Source organism: Sapajus apella, unplaced genomic scaffold, assembly GCF_009761245.1.
Source record: "Sapajus apella isolate SASKATOON/1434 unplaced genomic scaffold, GSC_monkey_1.0 scaffold44, whole genome shotgun sequence".
In the NCBI taxonomy this organism is placed as follows: Eukaryota; Metazoa; Chordata; class Mammalia; order Primates; family Cebidae; genus Sapajus; species Sapajus apella.
The window spans coordinates 16637650-16662839 of NW_022436984.1; the positions used below are offsets into that span (position 1 = coordinate 16637650).

Consider the following 25190-nt stretch of genomic DNA (forward strand, 5'->3'; position numbering starts at 1 on the left):
TCCGCAGAGCCCTTTCTGTCCTGAGGGGGAAATGTGATTCCAGGTCTGAAGGGATGGGATACAACACCATCATTTGAAATTTTAAGACTACTTGAGAGGAAACCTTTTAAAATGTTAAGAATTTGCCTTTTCTTCATGTTTTAGCCATTTTCAAATGGAACAAATGGCCTGGGTTCCCCAGAGTTCCTGCAAGTCCAGCTCCCAAAGAATACAAACTCCACCGAAGTGTTATGTTCCTAAAACCCGTGACTGCCTGATGTAAACACTTCCTGGTGACCTATGATGAAACCAGAAATACCCTAGCAAATCCTTTGTTTTCATTTTAAAGAAAAGATAATTTCAAAATCTTTATTATTTCTAATCAATAATACATTCCAAAAGATCTTTATTTTTAAAGCTAAAATAACTATGATTTTTTAAATGTGAGCCCACCTCGAATCACTGGGTAAATAAATTTTTTTCCCTTAAACTGATTTTAAAAATGGATACAACCAGTCTGAATGAAAACAAGTAAGCATTTTGTAAGAGTTCTTCTTCTTCAATAGGGACATACTTCACCCAAAAGGGGCTGATAAATTACAGCCAGTTAACAACATACTCAGCTCAGACCCTAGAAAAATACTCGCATTTGTTTACTTCATGAAACCAACAAATAAGGAATGGATTAAAACAAGTATCGCTCTCAGAAAATAGCATCTGGGAAAAAGACCTGGTTCTCCAGGGGGCTTACAGCCTGGAGCTGACCCACCAGCCTCCAGCCCTTCAGGTGCTTCCATTATACCCAGTTCTGAGTGCAACTCACTCCTGTTTCTTAGGCAATCTCTGGAGCTCAGGAGGAAGGGTTACAGCACCCATGGGCTGAGCACATGGGCTTTGTGGCTATTCCAGGGCAGGTAACAAAGGCCCTGGTGTGTGAAGGGACAGCAGAGCAAACAATGGGCCCTGTCCAGCCATCCTGGCCTGCATTTGGCATTCTTGCATTTGGTGATGATTCCTTTGGCCTGAATTGTGTCATGCCCTTCCTGTGCAAAGTGCAAAGCCAGTCCCTTCACAGCAGATGAGCCCCTCCCTCTGCTCCTTGGTGATTTTACTCTGCAGAGCCTCCCAGAGGGTTTGATCGCATCCAACTCTGCACACGTGGTAAATGCCTCGCACTTCATTCCTATCTGCGTGGCCACTCACCCCGAGCACTCCTCCTGGACATGGCAGTACCCAGCCCTCTTCTTTCTTCCCTGCCCATGTCATGAGCCAGTGAGGGAGGCTTCCACAGACTGGTAAATGCTGGGCAACTTGAGGTCTGCCTTCCATCAGCCTCCTCTTCCTCTGCCTGGGCAGAGTTCATCACCGGCTCTGAGGACACATTCCACATTCCTTACTGACCAGCCTGGATCTTGAAACTGCTCTTTTTCTTTTCCTTGAAGTCACTTCAGTTTTCTTTAGCTTACTTCACTACTGGAACTTCCTTTTGTAGGAAATTTCTTCTTGGCCTGAGCTCCTAAGACTGACTGGCTCCCTCTGAGCTCTTTGTGAAGCTTCCCTGGCCCTCGGCATCCCCTGCCTGGCTTCCCACTACCACTCTCCACCCTCTGAGCTTATTCAGGGCTTGAGGTGGGAGAGAGGAAGAAAGCAAGTAACCGATTCATTTCAACAGAGCAGTCATGAGCAAAAGGCACTGTGCCAGCCTTGAAGAACGTGCCCAGTTGAGGTACTATAAACACAGCACAGAACTCAAGACAGGGGACTGCCTGGCTCCCAAAACACACTGGTGGGATATGGGTGGTAGTGGTGCAGATGGTCCTGAGGTGTAACTGAAGATCAGAAATTGAACGTCGGAAAAATTCAAGAAGATAACGTTTCTCTCCTGAAGTCTTTACCACCTCCCAGCCTTATACAGAATCCAGAAAGTTCCCTTATTAGGCACCCCTACCTCACACCTAGGCTTTTATGGCTCTAAATAGAACAAACACAGTATATGGTAATGTAATGAGCAAATCAAGGTATGAACGACTTTTAAACTCACCATGTGATTTTAAGATTTACAGTGTTGAAAATGAAAACGCCTGCGATTTCGAAGTTTCTGGGAATTTGGTATCTTGAAAGGGAGTTTACTCCCAGCCCTCTCAAGGCCTTTCCTATCTGTCCTGGGTGGCCAACACTCCCCAGCAGCCTCCCTGGAGTGACTGTACACTTCCCAAAGGCATGGGAAACCACCTCCGACATGGCCCTAGTCTGACGCCGAGTGTGGAGAAGCCTGTAGGGCAGGTAAGAGAAGGGAGAGGTCCACAGAAAACCTCTTTTGGGAACACGCCAAAGAAGAGGGAACAAGTCAGAGGTTAGAGGGCAGTAAGGCTCTGGGTTTTGGGTCAACTAAAAAGGAGGAAAGCTCAAACTGTTGCAGGATGGCTTGAAATTACCTGCTAAGAGGAGCATCTAAGTAGGGTTTCAGGACCCCAGGTGTCCACTGCTCAGAAAACTTCCCTTCCTTTAAGCACCAGGCCTTCAGTGGACAGGCTGGGAGAAGGGACCCCGGGAAGAAGCAGGCTGTTTTCTACTTTGCAGTGAATGTCACTAGTGAAGAGAGTCAGACTACACTGAAAATGGCAGTACATGAAAAAATTCAGTAACTGACCCCATGAATCATTTTGTTAGTAATACTGAAAACTGCAACAAACAACAAAACAATGACTGGGGGAAAATTGTGACTTGGTGGAAATAAACACAAAAAACTTCCAAGGTCTAAAACTGGGCATGAAAAGTCCTATTAAAATTTTTAAATAAAAATAAAATCACTATTAAAGGCTAGGCATGGCCGGGCACAGTGGCTCACACCTGTAATCCCAGCACTCTGAGAGGCCAAGGCAGGTGGATCACCTGAGGTCAGGAGTTCCAGACCAGACTGGCCAACATGGTGAAACCCCATCTCTACTAAGAATATAAAAGTTAGTCAGATGTGATGGCAGGCACCTGTAATCCCAGCTACTAGGGAGGCTGAGGCAGGAGAATCGCTTGAACCCAGGAAGCAGAGGGTGCAGTGAGCCGAGATCACACCACTGCACTCTAGCCTGGGCAACATATTGAGCCAGATTCCATCTGAAAAAAAAAAAAAAAAAAAAAAAAAAACAAAAAAAAACAAAAGCGCTGGGCATAGTGGCTCATGCCTATAATCCCAACACTTTAGGAAACTGATGTGGGAGGATCACTCAAGCCCAGGAGTTCAAGACCAGCCTGGGCAACATGATGAGACTCTGTGTCTACAAAAAAAATGTAAAAATTAGCTGACTGTGGTGGTACATGCCTGTGGTCCCTGCTACTTGGGAGGTTGTGGTGGGAGGATCACTGGAGCCTAGAAATTCAAGGCTGCAGTAAGCTGTGATCGTACCGCTGCACTCCAGCCTGGGTGCCAGAGCAGAACCCTATCTTAAAACACACACAAAAAGAGTTGATATTTAAGAAAATAAGGGAGAACATTAGGAAATGGCTTCACTGCTCTGTATAGAATATGTGTGTGTGTGTGTGTATATATGTATACACACACACACACACATGTACACACACGCATGCACACACACATATATAGAGAGAGTCTTGCTCTGTCACCCAGACTGGAGTGCAGTAGCAGGATCTCGGCTCACTGCAACCTCTGCCTCCTGGTTTCAAGTGATTCTCCCACTTCAGCCTCCTAAATAGCTGTGATTACGCTTGGCTAATTCTTTTTGGATTTTTAGTACAGATAGGGTTTCACCATGTTGGCCACGCTGGTCTCAAACTCCTGACCTCAAGTGATCTGCCTGCCTAGACCTCCCAAAGTGCTGGGATTACAGGTGGGAGCCACTGCATCCGCTCCGTATAGAAAATTGATGAAGGAATTAAACTGGACTGTTGGAGTTACAATGGAAAATAATTTCTTGATGAAATGAATTAATGTTCATATAATTCAGATTAGAATTTTGCATTTATGTAGAGTCACAGTGTCCTCCAAGTCAAAATGTTGAAGTCAAAACACACAGAGTCCATTTTGAAAGTTCTGTCACCTGAAGGAAGAAAAAGGAGGCAAGTCTCCTCTGCATTTAGCCGTCACTGAGGGGAGCGCCTTGGGGGCCTCCACAGCTTTCCTGTCCCTATGCTCTTGGCTTTGAGCTCTCATCTGACTGGGCTCTCTGGGCAGTGTGTGCAGTGCTCTGGAGCTCTCTGGCTCTGAGGCTCCCTCCTCTGCTGCTTCCTGCTTTATCCTTTCTTCTCCGCAGCATCTCATGCTCTGCCTTCAGCTCTGTAGCCACAGTTACCCGTCCTGACAACTGTGCTCCCTTTTAAGCACCTCTCAAACTTGTCTCCTCTCCATCCTCACTGCCATTTCCTTGGTCCACCCTGACCACCCTTCCTCTCAGAACAACGGTAGTCTTCTTTTTTTGGAGATGGGGTCTTACTACATTGCCCAGGCGGTCCAGAGTACAGTGGTGCAGTCATGGCTTACTGCAGCCTCAACCTCCTGGGCTCAAGTGATCCTCCTACCTTAGCCTCCTGAGTAACTGGGACTACAGGCACATGCCACTACACCCAGCTAATTTTGTATTTTTTGTAGAGATAGGGTTTCACCATGTTGTCCATGCTGGTCTTGAACTCCTGGACTCAGGTATTCCTCCCACCTTAGCCTCCCAAAATGTGGGGTTACAGGTGTGAATCGCTGTGCCCAGCTGACAATGGTAGCCTTCTAAGCAGGCTCCTTGCTTCCAGTCTTGTCTTGACTCCAAGCTCTCCCCTTCCCTGTGGTCAGGGTGACCTGTTTAAGACAACATTCACCTGACTACGTCTCAGTCTAAAAGCCTTCAGGGCTTCCACAAAGCCCAAATGGCTGACATCTTTAACATTAAAGACTCTTTCTCCCTGGCTTCCCAGCCCCTTAAGGTCACAGCTCTCTTGTATCCCGAGTGGATTGGCTGCAGCAGCCATGGGTATTTTAGGCTTACAATTTCCTTCATTCTGGGTGGCTGAGTCTCTTTCTCTTAAGTTCTTCCTGAGTTTTAGTCAAATCTTTTCGAGTGACCCTGAATCTTCTCGGTATCCCCTCCCCTTCTCACCCCCATCCAAACTTTCTTTCTTCCATTACCAGCATCTCTTTGGTGACCATACTCTCTTCCCTTCAGTTTATTTCCGGGTCTAACAGAATGATGGCACTGTGCCAATTCTCAGTGTCTCGGGAGGTGGGGACAGGGTGGAACATGCCTGCTATTCCTGTCAGAGCAGACCTGGGGTGGATGTCATCGAGAAAGGACCTCCAGTTCCTCAATAAGTCAAAGAATGACCATGTGGCCCACAATTCCACTCCTAGGTACATACCCGAGAACTGAAAGCAGGCATCCAAACAAAAGCTTATACATGAAGGTTCATAGCAGCACTATTCACAATAGCCAAGAGGTGGAAACAACCCAAATGTCCATCCAGTAATGGATAAATGGATAAATAAAATGTGGAACAGCCATACAATGGAATATTACTTAGCCATTAAAAGAATTAAAAGTGCTGATTCATGCTACAACATGGATGAACCTTGTAAACATTATGTTTAATGAAAAAAGCCAAGCACAAAAGGTCATACAGACATCCATTTATATGAAATAACTAGAATAGGAAAAGTCACGGAGACAGAAAGCAGACAGTTGCCAGCGGCCAGGGGATAAGAGGTATTTACTTAATGGGGACAGGGTTTTTTAGCGGAGTGATGAAACCATTCTGGAACTAGAGAGTGGTAATGGTTGCACACTATTGTAAAAATACTAAACACTATTGAAACATTATACTTTAAAATGGTTAATTTTATGTGAATTTCATCTCAATAAAATATAAATATGAAAAAAGAAAGGGGCTGGGCACATGGCTCACGCCTGGAATCCCAGTACTTTGGGAGGCCAAGGTTGGAGGATCCTTAAGCCCAAGAGTTTGAGACCAGCCTGGGCAACACAGTGAGACCCTTCCTCTATAAAAATTAAGATAAAATAAAATAAAGTAAAATAAAATAAATGAATTCTTATGGGGATAAGCAGGAGAGTGTGTCAAGATCAGAAGACAATGGGTAATTTAATTCTGTGCCCCTGAGGCTTTAAAGCAAAGAGAGTGGGCAGGAAAGTGGGCCCACTTCAATGAATATTTCTCCCCAGGACGCATTCTCCAAAGACTAACCCTAAGAAGGGGGGTGACAGGTGGACAGATGAAGGTGAACAGAGGGGTTAAAACAAGAGTGAAAGGGGGTCAGGCCTCCTTCCCTGCTTGCTGGGGCCTGGGCTCACACAAGGGCTCGAAAGGCTGCAGCCTAGGAGGGTGGTCTGCGCAGCCACTGAGAAGGGGACCTCTAAAGCAAGACATTTCACATCCAAAATCACCTGCATGGTAAGACTCAAATGTAAGTGGATCCTGTGTAACACGGTTTTATACAGAGAGCACAGATCAGATCAGATCACAAAGCTGCAGAGAAATCTCTTTACCCAAGTTACAGGGACTCACTCGTCTGGTTTCCATTTCACTGCCTGAGTGTTTTATAGTTGTGCTTTCTCATGAAGGCTTTTAAGGGAGACTATTCTCTGACATCATGTGGAAAAAATGTCCAAATACAATTACATTACAGAGCAGCACTCTTGGAAGAGAAGGCAGCCTCGAAGCCTGCTGGTGTCCTGTTTCCTCTCCTTTAAATCCATTTGTTGCTCTCTGCTCTCGAAAAGCAGAAACCCCCAATCCCACCTCTCGTGGTCTGGTTCCTCTCTCTGTTGGCGTGCGGAACACGGTCTGGGAAATACAGCAATCCAAGGTACCGCAGGACTGTGCTCCTGAGTGGGAGATGTGGCAGGGAGCTGTGTCCACCTGGGGCATGCCCAGCACCAGCCCACAGGCCTGAGCCAGCTTGCCACATGTCACATACCTCACAATCAAGGTGAGGAAACAGGGCCTCCCTCTGTTGGCTTTCTCAGAAATCTACTCCAAAAACTCCTTTCTACCTCCTCCCCTATCCTCATGACTTTTTTCAGACGTGTCCCCATAATCAGGGGATAGTTTTGCTCAAAAGCTCTTATGAAAAAATAGTTCCCCTCAATCCAAATCTGTCGTATTGTGAGCAGATTCTCCATAGGTGTCATCCTTTCCGTGTTTCTTCCTCCTCCTCGCAGAAGCTACCATTCTCCTAACTTCCCAGTTGGGGCTGTTCCTTCTGTCCCTCAGTGTCTGACTTGCATGGAACAGCACACTCCTTCTGCCACTCCTAGACAACCTCCCTGCCTGCCCCACAATCTCTCTTTTGAAGTCCATACTAACCACCTCCCCATTCTTGTTCTTCAATGACTGCATCATGGCCACCCTATCTGTGACTTCCACATCCATAAAGATGTCCCTCCAAGTAACTGCTTTCACCATTCTTCAGCCTCTTCAATTCAAATACTCCTCATCTCTGGTTTTACTCTGTTCTCAATTAACCACGATGACATCTGAGAACTTGTCATTATTTAGAATGGTTTCAACTCAAGATCTCAATTCTAAGTTTTATCATCACTTTGAAATGAACATCCTCAGTATCATTGTGAATGTTTAGTGGTAATTATGTGTAAGGCACTATCATATGTACTTCATATATGTTAATTATAATGACCTTTTATAGTAGGTTTTCTGATCCCCATTTTATAATGGGGTATAACAGAGAGATGCAGTTTAGGATTTGGGGTTTAAGCCATACAGTCTACACACAATGGCTCCCATATCATATGACCTCTTTAATATTCCTAACACAGCCGGGAGCGGTGGCTCAAGCCTGTAATCCCAGCACTTTGGGAGGCCGAGGCGGGTGGATCACGAGGTCAAGAGATCGAGACCATCCTGGTCAACATGGTGAAACCCCGTCTCTACTAAAACTACAAAACATTAGCTGGGCATGGTGGCACGTGCCTGTAATCCCAGCTACTCAGGAGGCTGAGGCAGGAGAATTGCCTGAACCCAGGAGGCGGAGGTTGCGGTGAGCCGAGATCGCGCCATTGCACTCCAGCCTGGGTAACGAAAGCGAAACTCTGTCTCAAGAAAAAAAAAAAAAAAAAAAAAAAATATTCCTAACACACCGGTTTAACCTTCTACCTCTTCCACAGAAACTACCCACGTTCCCCAATCCTGACCACATCCTTGACCTTGACCTTTCTCCCAGGCTATTATTCTACATTATCCAGGACTCCTTGGGCCTGTGAGGATTCTCCTAGTCCTCAATACCCTTGCCAATCTGATCTGCCACCAAGCTCAACAATGCTCCCTAGCCACCTCTCCCCAAATCCAATCTACTGTCCTACTTTGAGCCACCAATCCCAGCTGAGCAGTGGCGGTCTGCTGCTGATGCTCTATAAATTCATATTGTTTAATCTCAGCTGAACTCTCTGCGTCCTCTGGTAATTCTTTCCTTCCTATTCTGGTGATTCCTAACCAAACCTCTATATAAACTGTTCCAATTTTTTCCCTGCCCCTACATTTTACTCCCTAACCACGCATGCTTACAGATCATCTTGACTTCTGTAAGGACATTCAACATAAGCTCAAACTTCCGTCCCCGTCAAAGTCAAAATTTCTCTAATGACTCTTTTGAAACATTGGCTTGAAGACAGATCAGGGTCTAAGAGATGTGGTTTTAGGGCAGGAGAGTGATGTAAATATTTTTATGAGAAGGAGCTGCTGGAGGGAGAGGAGAGCCAGAAGATGCCTGGGAGGAAAGGGAATTCTCTGGATAGAGGTCATGGAGGAGGCCTAAGGTGCTGCGTGAAGGATGTGTGCAGGGGAAGGAGCACGTTTTTTTGCTGAGTTTCAATTGTGGAGGATAAGAAGATAGATGATGTAATAGAGTGGTCAACACTTGGCCCCTTTGCCTACCTCCTTACTTAATTTTTTTGAGACAGAGTTTTGCTGCCCAGGCTGGCTGGCATACAATGGCATGATCTCAGCTCACCGCAACCCTGCCTCCCGGGTTCAAGCGATTCTCCTGCCTCAGCCTCCTGAGTAGCTGGGATTACAGGCATGGGCCACCATGCCCAGCTAATTTTGTATTTTTTAGTAGAGATAGTGTTTCTCCATATTGGTCAGGCTGGTCTCAAACTCCCAACCTCAAGTGATCTGCCTGTGCCCAGTCTCCTGCTACTTACTTCTAAACTCCTTAAAGGTGGCTCTAATCTGCCACTATTGAACCTTCTTTCTCGGCTCTCACTCATGACATTTCTCAACCCTCATCATCCTTAACCTGACCTTTGGCAGTGTTTGGCATGGGTGACCAAGCCTGCCCTCTTGGTAGTTTTTCCTTATGTGGGTTTCATGACAATGGAACCTCTTAGTTTTCTTCATGTGACTTCGTTATTCCCTTTGCTAGCTGCCCTACTGAACTACTACAATGACCTAAAAATGCTGCCCACCTTTAATTTTTCTCCCCCTCTCAAGCTACGCAACTATCTCTCTTTTTGCATTCACTCATTCAATATGTAATTATATTAAGTACCTACCATGTGCCAAGCACATAGCAGCTATTAAACTGTGGCTGAATTAATGTTAACGTATATCTCTGATCACGTCGCTTATTTGTTAAAAAATCTTTACTGGTTCTCTAATGTAAATGATATCCAGATTCTTTGGCCTGGCATTCCAGGTTTTAGCAAACATCTGTTGTTTTTGCTGCCTAGCTTCTACTCACCCTCCTTTGGATAGCTGTCCCCAGTCTTCCCCCAAGAGAGCCAGCCTCCCCCACACCTTTTAGTCCATGTGGTTTGAGAGGGGCTAATCCTACCCTCAACTCCAGGCCTGGTACCTGCCCCAGATAGGTTCCAGGCCTATCCCTGAACTAACCTCAGAGGCTGGGAGTACGATGCCCTCATTGGCATCTGGCCTCTGAGATTAGTTCAGGTATAGGCCTGACCCCATCTAGAGCCAATAAAATGCAATGGATGATACTGACACAGGACTTGAGTAAACGAACATATAAAGGCTAGAGCTGCCGTAGCCATCTTAAACTCCAAGAAAAGTGTGAGCTGATCGAAAACAGAATCAACCTAGGAGCAGAAGGGAGAAATGCAAGAAACCAGGTCCTTGGGACACTGTTTGAGTCCTTGAATTATGCCATGTATGAAGCCAGTCTTAGTCTTGGAATTCTCAGTTCCGTGATCCAATATGCCTCCCTATGCTGAAGTGGTAAGTGGACATTCTGTCACTTGCATCTGAAAGAATACTATTTGATTCAAAGGTCCTTTGTGTCATCCTGTTTCATCTCAGCCCACTCTACTCATGCGCTTGAGGCCTGTACCAAACTAACATTCCTTTCCTGAACAGGCCTCGCACTTTGCCACCCCTGTCTTTCTGGAATGTTCTCCATCTTTCCCATCTTTTCCTCCTGAAATTCTGCCCATCCTTTAAGGTTTGGCTCTAACGAACTCTCCTCCAAGCAGCCATTCTTCTCTAATTTCCCCCAATGACAAATGTTTGTTGGATAAACTCTAACTGAGCATGAACTGACACGGAGAACCTGGATCCAAGGTTCCTCAAACCTTATGGAGAGACCTGGGCCTGCAACAAACTCGTTCATCTCAGGACCCGGGACGTGTTTTCTTGGCCCTCCCACTGGTCTACATCCTTGTTTCCTGCGCTCTTTGGCCATCACTTCCCAAAAAGTTTTCCTGGGGACACTGGCTTTTTAGAACATTAGTAGATATTTAAAACAAAACAAAACACTCCAAACTTCAAAACCAAAAAAGACGCTTGACCCAGCTGGAAACAAAAGAGTATAACTATTTAGTAAGTTTGGGAAATTCTGGGTTAAACAAAGATTTCCATTTTAAAAACCTCGAGAGGTGGGGATAGGGGCAGAGTATGTAGCTTTTCTTCAACTTACTCATAAAGCAGGTACCAGTGCAGAGGGATGTGCCACATTCTTCTCTGAAAACATATTTAGGTTTAAGGTAGGTGCGGGTTATTTTATATACACATATAAATATCCTACCCTTTGTTCAAGGTGCCTATTTGCTCTGCACAGTGACTATTATGAACACAGAAAACTGTTCATTGTTAAATACGGCATGCTAAGTGGTTTTGCTTTCTGGCAAATCTCCAAACCATAATTATTAAGGGACTGGAGCTGCTGAGGAATTCTTGGGTACAAGAGGCTTTGATCCTTTGCCTGCCTTCTTTCCCTGACATGAATTTCCACGGGTGTGGCTGACTTTCATTGTTTTCACTGCTGTGGTGCTGCTGTGAAGGTGAAGGATGAAACAGAACTTCAAGGTGACAAGGGATTGGGCCCCCCAGCAACTGCTGAGAGGAGGCTCTGGCTAAACCTCTCTGCCTTTTGGAGACCCAAATGGCTGTAACCAAGGGAATGCACAAGCTCCATCCAAGTCTCGGAGTCGGGGAATGCTGTGGCTTCTAATATTCGGTTTCCCACGCACTCTGGGAAGCTCAGATTTTTAGGCCTCACTCATTATCGGGTTTCCAGCTGGGGTGAAGCCTCTGCCGGTACTAAATGGCTGACAGGACTTCGCTCAGCAAAAGGCAACAGGCCCCAGGTGGGTGAGGCTTTGTTATTTCATTCCCATCAAAGGTGAGAGATCGGATCCAAAATTCTTTGGGCAACTACAGCCATTTGACAAGTGTAGCCCTCAAACTCACATAATTGCCTCCTTTACAGGGTCAAGAGGATCCCTCAGCTCAGGCACAAACTATTAAGTGAAACTTTTGAAAGAGCCAATCTCGTTTCTGCTGAAGCATCTGCTGAAATGTCAAGAGGCACATACATATTCTTTCAGGCTCTTTTAAATTCTCCCCGCCTGTAAGAAGAGGTAAGAATGAACGAACACCCAGATGTTCTTGAATCCAAGACAGAAGGAATAAAAACACTCCTCCCAAAATGAAGTGCTAAGGTCCTCTTAACTTGGTGAACAAAAAGGCTTCTCTAACAAACAGCAAGTCTCTGGTTTTCCAGAATTAAAAAACAAAAAACAAACACACTTATGTCTAGGTGCTGTGGTAATCCCAGCACTTTGGGAGGCCGAGGTGGGAGGTACCAGTTGAGCTCAGGAGTGTGAGACCAGCCTCAGCAGCACGGCGAGACCTTGTCTCTCTTCTATTTTTTTTTTTTTTTTTTAACCCAGTTAGCATTTGAATTGGGGACGTTGCTCACTTTCTGACATTATATTTATTTATCTTTTTGAGTCAGGGTCTCGCTCTGTCTTCCAGGCTGAAGTACAGGGGCATGATCATGGGTCACTGCAGCCTTGACTGCCAGGTGGGCTCAAGTGATTCTCCGACCTCAGCCTCTGAAGTAGCTGCTGGAACCACAGACGCGTGCCACCCTTCCTGGCTAATGAAACATTTTTTTTTCTTTTTTTTGTAGAGACAGAGTCTTGCTATGTTACGTTGCCCAGGCTGGTCTCAACCCCCTGGGCTCAAGTGATCCTCCCCTCTCAGCCTCTTGAGTAGCTGGGACCACAGGTGTGTACTATCTAGCCCAGCTAATTTTCTTGTGATTTTTTTGTAGAGATTAAGTCTCACTACATTGCCCAGGCTGGTTGTGACCTCCAGGCCTCAAGTGATCCTTCTACCTCAGCCTCCCAAAATGCTGGGATTATATGTGTGAGCTCCCATGCCTGGCCAACATTTGTTTTTATTCATGTTTTAATACGGACAAAATCACCTTCATTTTATAGAGAAACAAGCCAAGAGGGTAGAAGCAAATAGTTGAGAATAGAGGGGCTGCCTGATGCCCACATCAGTATTCTCTCTCCAAGATGGCAACTGTCTTTCAAAGTCTTCCTCCCAGAGGGGAAAAGGCCTCCCTGGTTATTGGTAGAGGTCCCTCTGTTAGTGGGTGGAGAGTGGAGATGGAAAAACACAGGCAGACAGAGAGAATGGGAGAAAAAATAGACATCAGAGTCCCTGAAGGCAGCAACTAGAAACTGGAAGCTTCCAACACAGGGGGACGTCAGAAAGTTGTCCAGGCTCAACCTGTTATAGGAGGGGCCAGTGTGGAGATTCCTTCCAGTGTCTGCTCTCAGTGGGAAAGGCAGAGAGGGAAGGCACAAGGCCCTTGGGGCACGAGTCTTTAACCCCAAGCCCTGTGCCTCCCTATGAGAGGCTGCTTCTCACTGGAAAGGAATCAGGTGATGAGCATAACGAGGAGAGACGGGGCTTCTCCCCGGCCTGCTGGGCCCAGTTCCAAAAGGCTGGGCTTAGGGACAGCACAGGAGGCTTCTGAGTCTCCTTCTTTCCTGAATAGGTCAACCTAGTGACGTCTCCCTTCACTCTGCCAACGATCTATCCCCCTCCCCACCTCCTCCACTGGCACCTGTTCTAGGAAGATGTGTATGAGTTCATTCCAGATATGGAAGGCCTTTCTCTTGGCTTAAGGTGAAGGTCAGTGATTCACATGGCTAAAAGTGAACTTATGGCCACCTATCAATAAAAGCAAAATAAAACATACACAAAAAGTTAAATTCCCCTGCTATTTAAATTATAGCAAGGAACACAAAACCTTATCTAGTAATTAAAACCAACACTCAAATATGTAAACTTTAATTACATGTTATGGATCAGTGAGAGCAAAATGAGGAAAAAAGAGGAGAGGTGAGGGTGGGGGAAAGCCACAGACGGAAGAGAGAAAATCCAGCAGCAGGAAGCGAGGCCCCAGCTCAGAAGCAGAGAAGCCAGCGTGAGCAGGAGGGAGGCACAGAAGAGAGGAGTTGGAGGTTCAGGAGGCTCTGGGGCTGAGGTGACTTGTCACACCCTGGACAGTGCTTATTAGGGGATATTACTGAGACCTTCTGCTGCTCTTTATCCTCACACTTTCAGGTGCATCCCTTAGAAATGGAGCGCCCTCGCGGCCCATGGAGCAGGGCTTGCTGGATTAAATACGAGACTGAGTAGGTCTGAATTTCAGGTGAACAAAAAATAACCTTTTAGTGTAAGTATTCCCAAATATTGCATGGGGCATACTTATACTAAAAAAAAAAATTATTTGTTGAAATTCATTTAACTGGGTGTCCTATATTTTTATTTGCTAAATCTGGCAATCCTATACAAGAGACCAAATCATTCTTTAGACCATGGCCTCAATGACCAGGCCAATTTTTTTTTTTTCTTTTTTCTTTTTTAAGAGACAGGGTTTCTCCATGTTGGTCAGGCTGGTCTTAAACTCCCGACCTCAGGTGATCTGCCCACCTCAGCCTCCCAAGGTGCTGGGTTTACAGGCATGAGCCACTATGCCCGGCCGACCAGGCCAATATTTACACTCACGGCCAGGGGGAAAATCGAGTTGAAGGGCACTTTTAGAAATGAAGAGTGAAGCAGCAGAGAGACTTTGCTAAGCAGGATAGAACTTGACAACCGGAGGATATCAACCCTCAAGTTTTCTCCCCCATTAGCTGTTTATTTCCAGCTGTTCTGAAGTACAGCTCAGGCTGTTTTGGCCTCCTCTCCCTGCCAAAGGTCAGGAGAACTAAAAAGAGTAACTCTACACAGGGCTCACATTGGGGCTATGGGTAACTTGGCCTGTGAGGCCTCCTGAAGATTCTGGAGGTTCTGTGTTGGAGAGTGAACCTCCTGGAGCACTAAGGAACCAGCAAAGCCAAAATGAAACACAGTCCATAAGTTCTATGGTGTTAGAACTTTTGTTTTTTTTGAGATGGAGTTTTGCTCTTGTTGCCCAGGCTGGAGTGCAATGGTGCGATCTCGGCTCATGGCAACCTCCGCTTCCTGGATTCAAGAGACTTTCCTGCCTCAGCCTCCCGAGTAGCTGGGATTATAGGCATGCGCCACCACATCCAGCTAATTTTGTATTTTTAGTAGAGACGGGGTTTCACCATGTTGACCAGGATGGTCTCGATCTCTTGACCTTGTGATCCACCCCCCTCGGCCTCCCAAAGTGCTGGGATTATAGGCGTGAGCCACCTCGCCCGGCCCGAGACGGGGTTTCTTCATGTTGTTCAGGCTGGTCTTGAACTCCTAACCTCAGGTGATCAGCCCGCCTCGACCTCCGAAAATGCTGGGATTACAGGCATAAACCACTGTGCCCAGCAAAAATAGTCTTAAACTTAATGTCAACTGCTGTCAGTTTCAGAGTGACGTGACGAAGCCCATTCCACCATGTCAAGGGGAGAGGGGCAGTGAAGCTGCCCTCAACTAGAAGTTCCAGGCTCACCCAGCACTTGCTGAAGAGGACCCAAAGTGATGTTGATAGTGGTCACTGCTACTGCCCTTGCTAGGGGGCCAGAAAAGGCTGTCCTGAGGCTGAAACAAAGAGCTACTGCTCCTGAGTGCTGATCCATGAACACTGGCCAGGGAACCTGGCAAGGTCAGGAATCGCAACCATTGGCTACAACTGAGACAGCATGTGACTGTCCGTTTCCTCCCAGTCCCTCCTACTCTGACTGCACGTCCTGCCAGTTCATGCATTTACACTTTTTGCCAGGCCCCCATAAGCAGCAGAGGCCCTACAGGCAGTCATTTATAATATGGACCTTTCTAGACTTAAAAAAAATTAGACTTATAGAGAATAATAATTTATTATAGCTTACAGTGGAATCATTCCAGATGTTCTGTTCTGACTTACTTGTTTCAGTTAACAATATATCACGAAGCCTTTGCATATCGGTTTATACCGATTTACTCCATTATTTTTAACTGCTGCATAGTATGTGGAGGTATTAACATTTATTTAACTAATCCTTTGATGAATATTTAGGTTACTTCTTTTCCTGCTATAAACATCGCTGAAAGGAATACCTTACAAATATATCTTTTTGCCCTTGTGCAAATATTTCTATAGGATAAATTCCTAAAAGGGAACTGCTGGCTCAATTGGCATAAACATTTAAATATCTATTTCTATAGATACCATTAAACTCTCTCTAAAAGTGTACCAATTTATAGTTCCACCTGGTATGGTCATGCCAGTTCCTTCACAGCTCTCACCCCAGGTGAGAGCAATCTTTATTTATTTATTTTTTTTGAGATGGAGTCTCACTCTGTCACCCAGGCTGGAGTGCAGTGGAGTGACCTCAGCTCACTGCAGCCTATGCCTCCTAGGTTCAAGCAATTCTCCTGCTTCAGCCTCCGGAGTAGCTGGGATTACAAATGCCGGTCACCACGCCCAGCTGGTCTCGAACTCCTGACCTCAAGTGATCCTCCAGCCTTGGCCTCCCAAAGTGCTGGGATTACAAGAGTGAGCCACCTCACTCAGCCAAGAGCAGTCTTTTCATTCTGTGCCAATGAAGGGTGCTGATGTTCTAATTGGCATTTCCTTTTTATTAGTGAGGATGAACATTTTTTTATGCGTATACTGTTCACATCTTTTTTTCTTCTACAAAATGTTGGTTTTTATCTTTTGCCTCTTTTCTATCTTCATTTATCAATTTTTAAAGACTTCCTCATACATTATTCATAAAAATTTAATTGCCTCATATATCTTGCCTAGAGTCACAGCTACTTGGGAGGCTGAGGTAGGAGGATCACTTAAGCCCGGGAGGTACGATGCAAGTACTTCCTGTGAGGAGAGGTTCATCCACAGCCTTGATTGTGTTTTCCTCTGTATGGGCCTCTAAGGAGTCTTTAATTTTTGTGTTGTCATTGGCATAACTTATTTAGAAGACTGTGCTGAAATATCTAAGTGGCATTTTGTTGTTATATTTTAATTTAAAATTTCTAGTGTGCTTGCAGCTTGGTCAGAATGTGGCCTAGGAAGATTTATGAAATGGAAATTTTCCTGGTAACATGAAATATGATCAGTTTTTGTAAATGCTATATAGCTATTTGAAATGGTTGTTTATTTTCTGTCAGTGTAAAAGGTTTATACCTATACAAACTTTTAAGTATGGTATTTAAATCCTTTAAGGTCTTATTCATCTTTGGTTTACTTGACCTTTTACATTTTGAGAAAGGAAAGGTATCCTACTATGGCCGCATTTTAGTAACTTTTATCTAATATTTCTTAGAGTGTTTTTGGGTAAATTTTGATGCTACTTTGCCTGACATGTAAAGGCTCATGCCTGTTACATTTTCTTGGTGGTTCATAACCTTTATCATTATCCAATGCTTCTCTTCCTGTCCATCTTCATACTTTTTGTCTTTGTTTGCCTAATATTTTTATTGCCACCCTGCTTTCTTTCTCTTACCATTTGCCTGAAATAAATTTGTGCATTTTTTTTTTTTTTTTTTTAAGAAGGAGTCTTGCTATGTCACCCAGGCTGGAGTGCAGTGGCATGATCTCAGCTCATTGCAAACTCTACCTTCTGGGCTCAAGCAATCCTCCCACCTCAGCCTCCTGGGTAGCTGGAACTACAGGTATGCACCATCATGCTCAGATAATTTTTGTATTTTTAATAGAGATGGGGTTTCACCATGTTGCCTGGTTTGTGTTTTTTTTTTTTTTTTTTTTTTAAGACAGAGTCTTGTTCTATTGCCCAGGCTAGAGTGCAATGGCATGATCTCGACTCACTGCAACCTCTACCTCCTGGGTTTAAGCAATTCTCCTGCTTCAGCCTCCCAAGCAGCTGGGACTACAGACATGCACCACCACAGCCAGCTAAATTTTTTTGTTTTGGAAATGGAGTTTCCCTCTTTCGCCCAGGCTGGAGTGAAGTGGTGTGATCTCAGCTCACTGCAACCTCTGCCCCAACCCAGTTCAAGCAATTCTCCTGCCTCAGCCTCCCAAGCAGCTGGGATTACAGGCATATGCCACCACGCTCAGCTAATTTTTATGTTTTTAGTAGAGACAGGGTTTTACCATGTTGGCCAGGCTGGTCCTAAACTCTTGACCTCAGGTGATCCACCTGCCTTGGCCTCCCAAAGTGCTGGGATTACAGGTGTCCGCCACCATGTCCAGCAATTTTTTGTATTTTTAATAGAGATGGGGTTTTGCCATGTTGGCCAGGCTGGTCTTGAACTCCTGGGCTCAGGTGATGCACCCACCTCGGCCTCCCAAAGTGCTGGGTGTGCATTTATTTTCAACCATTCCATGTAATTTAGCCTTCTTTATCAAAGTGACATGAAGTGTGACATATAGCTAGCTGGATGTTTCCTTCTTCCTTAGTAAAAGAACTCTAGGTAATGTGCTTTAGCCCAAAAGACGATGTTTCTTTGCATATCTTGCAGCAAAATATGGCCAGGTAAAGAGAAGTGTTTTATGGGACTTTGGGAGGGCTCCTTGAAAAGGGAGGGTGCACACTCTTTATTGTTCTCCTTTCTTTTCATCTGTTATGAGGAAGAGCTAGCTAATGCTTCTAGCAACCATCATGCATGAAGCGGTGACCTTGAGGATGGAAGCCACATGCCAGGAGAGTGAAGCAGAGAGACAGAAGCAGCCTGGGGCTTACCAACCAGCCTGGACTCCCTGATACAGAACAGACTGCAGTCACCTAAGAGAGAGAAGAACTTCCACTGTGTTTAAACCACTCTCTGGCCTTTTTATTATATGTAGACATCAGGATTCCGAAAAGATACATCAGATTTTGCCTTTCTTTAAAAAGAAGACTCAATCTGTAATCTGTTTTTTTTCCTTTAGTGATTTCAGAGTCTTAATTTCTATTTCAGTTATATTAGCAGTTAAAATACTTAACAAACATATTTGCACATTTATTTTCGAAGCGCATCCTTTAGGACCTTGCTTCTCCCAGTATGATCCCTTGATCAGCTGTATCAGCATCACTGAGGAGTTCATAAGGAATCTTATGCCTTATCTAGACCCACAGAAACGATCTCATTTTAACAAGATCCTCAGATGACCTGTGTACATATTGCAGTGTGAAAACCACTGCTTTGGAGACTGGTGTCCCCTCCCCACTTCTGTGTAATGTGCAGTCATCTCCCGCTTTCCTACTTACAGCCTGTGACAGCTTCGATAGAGAGCCAAGTCATCAGGAGAGCATCCTTGGCCTTTGAAAATCTGGTCCTCCCCTACCTCTGGCTTTAGTTTTTGTCCTTCCCCTACCCTACCCCAACTCTCCACTCCTCATGCTGGACTAAATGTGTCACGAAGTTTCCTAAATGTCATGGCGCTTCCTGGGTCTACACTAAGCCCTCCCAAGTAGCCCACCCAACAGTTATCCCACTTCTTCCTTGCTAATGGAAGTCCAATTTTGTTCTGGGAGGTGGTGATTCCAGTTCCAAGTGATAAGCCTAGTCCCGTCTCATTCTCCATTGCATGATACTTTCTCCTTCAACCTACCTTCATATCTGGGATGGCCATGTACCTGACCTGGCCAAGGATGCATACAGAAATATATGCTGGGGATGGGGTGGGGGGTATTTAAATACCTGGATGAAAACAACACTGCGATAAGAAACATGTTTTCATCCCTTCCTACCTAAAATGTTGGGGTGTATCTGAGGTATACCAGCTATCTTGTAACCATAAGGACAAGCATGAGGTCAAAGAGCCAACATGCTAAGGATAAGAAGCAAAAGGACCAAGCCAGGTCCTCAGTGACAGTCTGTTTCTCTCTCCCCCATTCCTCCTTTCTCTTCTATTTGCTCCAAATTCCACCCTCCTCTCAACTCTCCTTTAGTGGCTATAACATGGAACTAAGGTATGTTCTAGCCTATCAGCTGTATTATATTATAATCTTATTTATTTTTATTTTTTATTTTTAGTTCTGGGATACACGTGCAGGATGTGCAGGTTTGTTACATAGGGAAACGTGTGCCATAGTAGTACGCTGCACCTATCAACCCATCACCTAGGTATTAAGCCCAGCATGCATTAGCTGATTTTCCTCATGCTCTCCCTCCCCCATCTCACCCCTCAACAGTACAGCTAAGCCTTTCATTATAAATACCACCCCATCCCCCCAAATCTCCCCACCCACCAAATCCACCACTCTAAAATAACAACAGTGGGTTTTTAGTTCCTTGAGACTGAAATTATTTTCCCCCATAGGCTGAGCCAGCTAGCCCCTAGATAGGCAAACCTGCCCTTACTCTCACCTTCTTCCCTGGTTCTAGCTGGCTATGTCATGGGGCACCTTGCCTGTTGGGGACTGATTTTTTTTAAGTCTGTGATTTTGGGGGAGTGGATGTTGTGAAACAGAGTGAAAAAGAAATTGAAGTCTGAATGTAGTGAACTTTTCCCTACCCCTACATGTGAATAATGACTTGCTGATAGAAGCAGCTTTTTCATTTTTCTCTTTTTTTTTTTCTTTTAAAGATGGAGTTTCACACTTGTTACCCAGGCTGGAGTGTAATGGCACGATCTCAGCCCACTGCAACCTCCCCCCTCCTGGGGATTCTCCTGCCTCAACCACCAGAGAGGCTGGGATTACAGGTGCCACCACACCCGGCTAATTTTGTATTTTTAGTAGAGACGGGGTTTCTCCATGTTGGTCAGGCTGGTCTCAAATTCCCAACTTCAGGTGATCTGCCTGCCTCGGCCTCCCAAAGTGGTGGGATTACAGGCGTGAGCCATCCCCACCTGGCCAGAAGTAGGTTTTTCAAAGATGAAAGGCAATCTAAGACTTGTGGACAAGACTGTTCGAAGAGACTCAGTGCTGTTTGTAGCCAAGGTGGAAATTTCAGATTCCTACATCTATTCTGGATTGGGAGAAAGGAAGGGAAGGGAGGAGCCTGGGGGGAAAAGAGAGCACGAGGATAGAGGGCAGGGTTAGAAGGGGCTGCGGCAGAACACAGGAAGGTCAGCACTTTGGAAGATTTCTTGCAGCCATCTCTAAGTTCTACAGTACCGTGAATATGACAATTTCCAGCAAATGGTGGCGACAGAAACAAATGAACCCACTTTGCTGGCACTGTTTTTCCCTAAGTGCCATTCTGCACACACTTTCAGCAGGCTGGAAGGGAGATGGGACCCAGCACTGCATATTGGAGAGGAACGAACATTTTATCTGAAACTGGGAATTCTGCTTCTACAGGTTCTGACCCCTCACTGTGTGCTTGGGAAGCCACCAGAAAAAGATTCCTGCTAGTTTCTCAGAGTCAAATCTAAAATATTTGGCCAGAAGCTTGCTTGTGGTTGGACCAATCTCTTACAGCAACTCCTGCCAATTCCATCCATCCCCAAAGGCCGGGGTGGGGGCAGGGGCACTGAAAGGCGGCTGGGAGTGGCCTGACCCTGAGCATCTGCACAACCTCCTGGGCTTGCGGGTGCCGAGCCAACATTTTTAAGTGTATATTTTAAAACCACAGCTTCAAAGTATAAAAATAGTGTGAAAAATAAAAACAGGGCTCACAATCAGAGCCTCAATCACTCTGCTGGTTAGAGAGGTTAGAGAAATAATACAATTTGAGTAATGAAGCTGAAAACTTTAAGAGTATTCGTTCCCAGACTCTGGCCGAGCCCTTCCCTAAATGCTTAAGGCAGCTCGGCTCCCACTTAAAACGTCTGTTATCACTCCTGTCTCCCCAGGGGAGTTATTTATGAAGAAGCTTTCCCAGCCAGCCTGCAAAGCAAGGCATCTCTAACAGGGGCCGGGCAGGCAGGAGGAGCTCGCTGAGAAGCCCACAGACGCTGTCCGATCCTACTTCTCCAAACATGCCCAAGCTGTAACTCAAAACCTGAAAACAACCCGAATCCTTTTCCAAACACAAACCCAATCTCTTCTGTCAGGTTCTATATATTTTCCTGACTCCATTCCCCTACCCGGACCCGCTCCACAGCAGAAACCAATTTTCTTAAGAGAGTGGGTTCTTGGCAGTTTTCTTCCTAAGTGTTCTCATTTGGAACAGATTAAGGGGGTGGGGATGATGATCTGATTTTTTTTTTTTTTTTTAACTTTTGGGGAAAAAACCCACACACTTGAGAGTCTGAAGCAGAACCACCACTATGTTTTATGAGTGGCCCTTAAAAGGGGAATTTCATTTTCTGCTGTGATGGGACTGGGTTGCTTGGGGAGCCCTACTCGCCCAATCTAACCTGACCCTACAGGCTCATCAATGGGGCCCGTGGGCGTCCCGGAGGCTGAGCAGGGACTGACTGAAGCGAAGCTGGCCTCCTCAAACCCCAGGTCCAAACCCAGGCTGTGCTACAGAAGCAATAGGGCAGCCTGCCATGAGCCACTCTAGAATGTAACTCTGCTGTGATGAAGGCCTTGGCCCTTAAAAAGCTCAGTGTGGGTGAGAGAAGGAGACTCCTGAGAAGGAACAATGTAAGAGCTACAATGTGGATCTGACTCAAGGAGAGACACAAAGACCAGAAAGGCTTTGTGGGAAAGGAGGGCCCAGGGCTGGGCCTCGCAGAATCGGGACACTTAGCTAGGTTGAGCGGCACAGGGAGGACCTGCACGCGTAAGCACAGTGGTGGAGCAGCAGCATGTGCAGAAAGAGCCACACTAAGGCCCCTCCTCTCCACTCCCCCATTCCCACTCCTTCTGAGTGTGGCGCCCTCCCTCCCGCCCGTGCTCCATTTTAAAAAATCTCTACTAAGTGTATTCTTCCTCCCCAGCCCCTCTCAATGAAAAAGTTATCTTTCTAGTAAATTCTTGCTTTGGGTAACACAACTGCAAAGCAGTGGGCTGATTTCCTAATGAAGTTTCTGTATATTGGGTCATGTGTGTGGTCCTAAGAGATGGAACAGGGATCAGCAACCAAACTTACCAAGTTAGTGAGAATGTTTAGAAAAGAATTCTTGGTACTGATGGTTACTTCCTTTTGTTATAAAATTCACCATGTGAGTTGCTAACAGAAAAAATGATTAGGATGTAAGTAAAGGAAGGTCTGTCGATTGCAGGTGGCATACCACCTGAGAGGTGGACTCCCAACAGCTCAGGAGCAGGTGCTGTATCTCATTCATCCCTGTGTCCCCAGCTGTTAGTGCACATGCAGGCAGCACTTTCCAGAACCTTAGCGATTAGGACCTGATAAAAATAAGACGATGGCAAATTGCGGGAAGTAAAGATCCTATCTCCCAAAACCCAGTCTTCCCTCCTTACATAGAAATGGGCTTTTTAGCTAAGTGTGCATCCATGTAGCTCAACACACGAAATCTGAGCCTCTTTGGCTGAGACCTGTGGAAGGCGACAAGGGCCTGGCTGAGGAGACCCATGGAATTGGTGCATGTGACTTCCAGGCTGGCCCTTCCCTCCTGCCTTCCTGCTCACTGGATTGTGGACGTGGCAGTGGAGCTGGCACTGCCATCTTGGGCCACGTGAGGGATGGTGTGTCGAAAATGGCAGAGCACCAAGAAAGAAGGTGTGGGCCCCGAATTATGCTGACCATCACACCAGTCTACTGAGTGTTCTGTGTGAGGAAGAAATAAGCTACTGACTTGTGGAAGCCACTATTAACTTGGTTCTTTCTGTTACAGATGCCAAATCTACACCCAGACTAAAACACCCGCCGTTTCATGCTTGAAACCCCAGAAAATACTTCAGAAAGTCCATTTCAAGATATGCCCCAGACTGAGAGCCCTGATTGTACTCCAGTAACTTCAGACTTCAGCTGGAGGCGGGGAGGCAGAGAGGGGGAAAGGAAGGAGGGGGAGAGGGAGACGACAAGCTGCTGTCAAGGCCAATTCTTTGTTTTTGATTCCCACATGCTGTTCTCTGCCTCTGCTCCTGTATGTAGATCAGCCTCACAAGAAATTCACTTCTGACAAACGCAATCACTGAAGTACAGCAAGGATTCCCTGGCCATTTTGACATTCAGGGAGGCATTTCTTACTTTTAGCTCATCACAGTGCATCAGTGAACAGGTCAGAGCACATCTCTCGAATGCCATTCTCCTCCTGACGCTCATCTAGACATTCGCATCCACACTGGGGCTGTGTACTCTTTACAGATACTCTGAAAGGCACACAGATTCCCAACACATCATTCCATCTCAGTGTCCACACCCTGCCCCATGCGTGCAGAGAAAAACCCTCGCTGTACCAGCCTGCCACCACCAGAGCCACTCTCCATTCTGCTCTTCTGCCCGTGAGAGGTCTTGCCATGGGCGCTGTTGTAATAAAAGGGAGCAGCAAACACAAGGAAGCCCAGGCTTTTGCCCTCCACCGAGCATCCTCTGGGAGATGTGAGAACAGAGCTGGAGGGTTTGGTGAGGGCTTCCCAGGTCTCTGATGTCACCCTTTATGCTTCCTTGGATAAGAGTAGGATGATGAGGAAGCAGGAGCCACCATGGCCGGGAGGAGGCCTCTCCTGGGCCCCACCCCTGCCCTGCACAACTTCAAGGGCAGCCATGTCATGACAGCCTGGGTCTGACCTTCATCTGGCTGTCGGGATGGAAGAAGTCTGTGGCTGAGTGAACTCAAAAGGGCAAAGGGCAGGTGCCAGCACTGGCTGGGGTGCTCAGGAGGAGTGCTCCTGATGGAGTCAGGCCTGAAGCTGGGGCTGGGGGGAGGGCTGCCGGCCAGCAGGCTCTTAGTCATCCTCACCAAACCAGGGGTGAATGATAAGGGGGGGGCACATCTTGCCACCCCTGACAGAGCAGTGACCCTAACACCTGAAACTGGCTTAGGTTCAGAAAGGAAGCCTGCTCGTCACAGTGAAAAGGGAAATCCTGCTGAGGGCCTTGCTGAGGAAAGCGACAGTTCCTGAGGAAAAGGAAAGCACACAAGAGGAGCGTCGGGGCCGCAAACTGGAGAAGGGAGATCACCAGGCACGGGATCACGCTGCCCAACACGGAAGACAATGCCCTGCCAGCCGCGGCAGCGCCAGATGGCCTAAGCCTCAAACTGAGGCTTATCGTCACCCACAGGGGTCAGTCACCTTGGCCAGCGAGCTCGGCTTTCAGGAGCAGCAGGAGTCGGGCGAAACGATGCAAAAATCACCCTCATTTCCTCGAAAGGAGCCTGTCGTTGTCTCTCTGGGGCTTAGTCACAGGGAGGCCACGGAAACAATTCCATCACCCCAGCAACCAGGCCCAGCCAGGGTACGCACTGGCACTCGCGCCTGCCTAGCGGATCGAAGACGGGAGCATTAGTTTGCACCTGCTTTTGCACATCATGGGAGCTGGCTGCCAGTGACGCATTTGCTGAGACGCAGGTGAATGTCAGGGGGCCCCGGCCCTCTGAACAGCAACTGATGGCACACGCAATTTGGAGTGCGGCAACTGGAGCCCCGCCGTGCCCACCCACTGCAGCGGCAGGAATGGGGGTGGAGGTACAGACGATGGCCTACCTTGATCCAATCTCTCTTTTGAGGGAATACATGAGAAAACAGATAAGTGGCTCCCACATAACTATCTTCATTCAAAAGCCTTTCCCCTCA

General features: G+C 46.4%; 1 protein-coding gene and 1 long non-coding RNA gene across 7 annotated transcripts in view; one reads left to right on the plus strand and one right to left on the minus strand.

The window, feature by feature from the left end:
• The window catches only part of THADA (THADA armadillo repeat containing), a 362400-nt gene that overhangs the window by 13717 nt on the left and 323493 nt on the right, over nt 1-25190 (minus strand). The gene's annotated exons all lie outside the window — the stretch shown is intronic.
• LOC116524243 lies at nt 52-11985 on the plus strand. Its single transcript, XR_004257236.1, has 2 exons — nt 52-1140; nt 11672-11985. It is a non-coding gene; the product is annotated as an uncharacterized LOC116524243 (long non-coding RNA).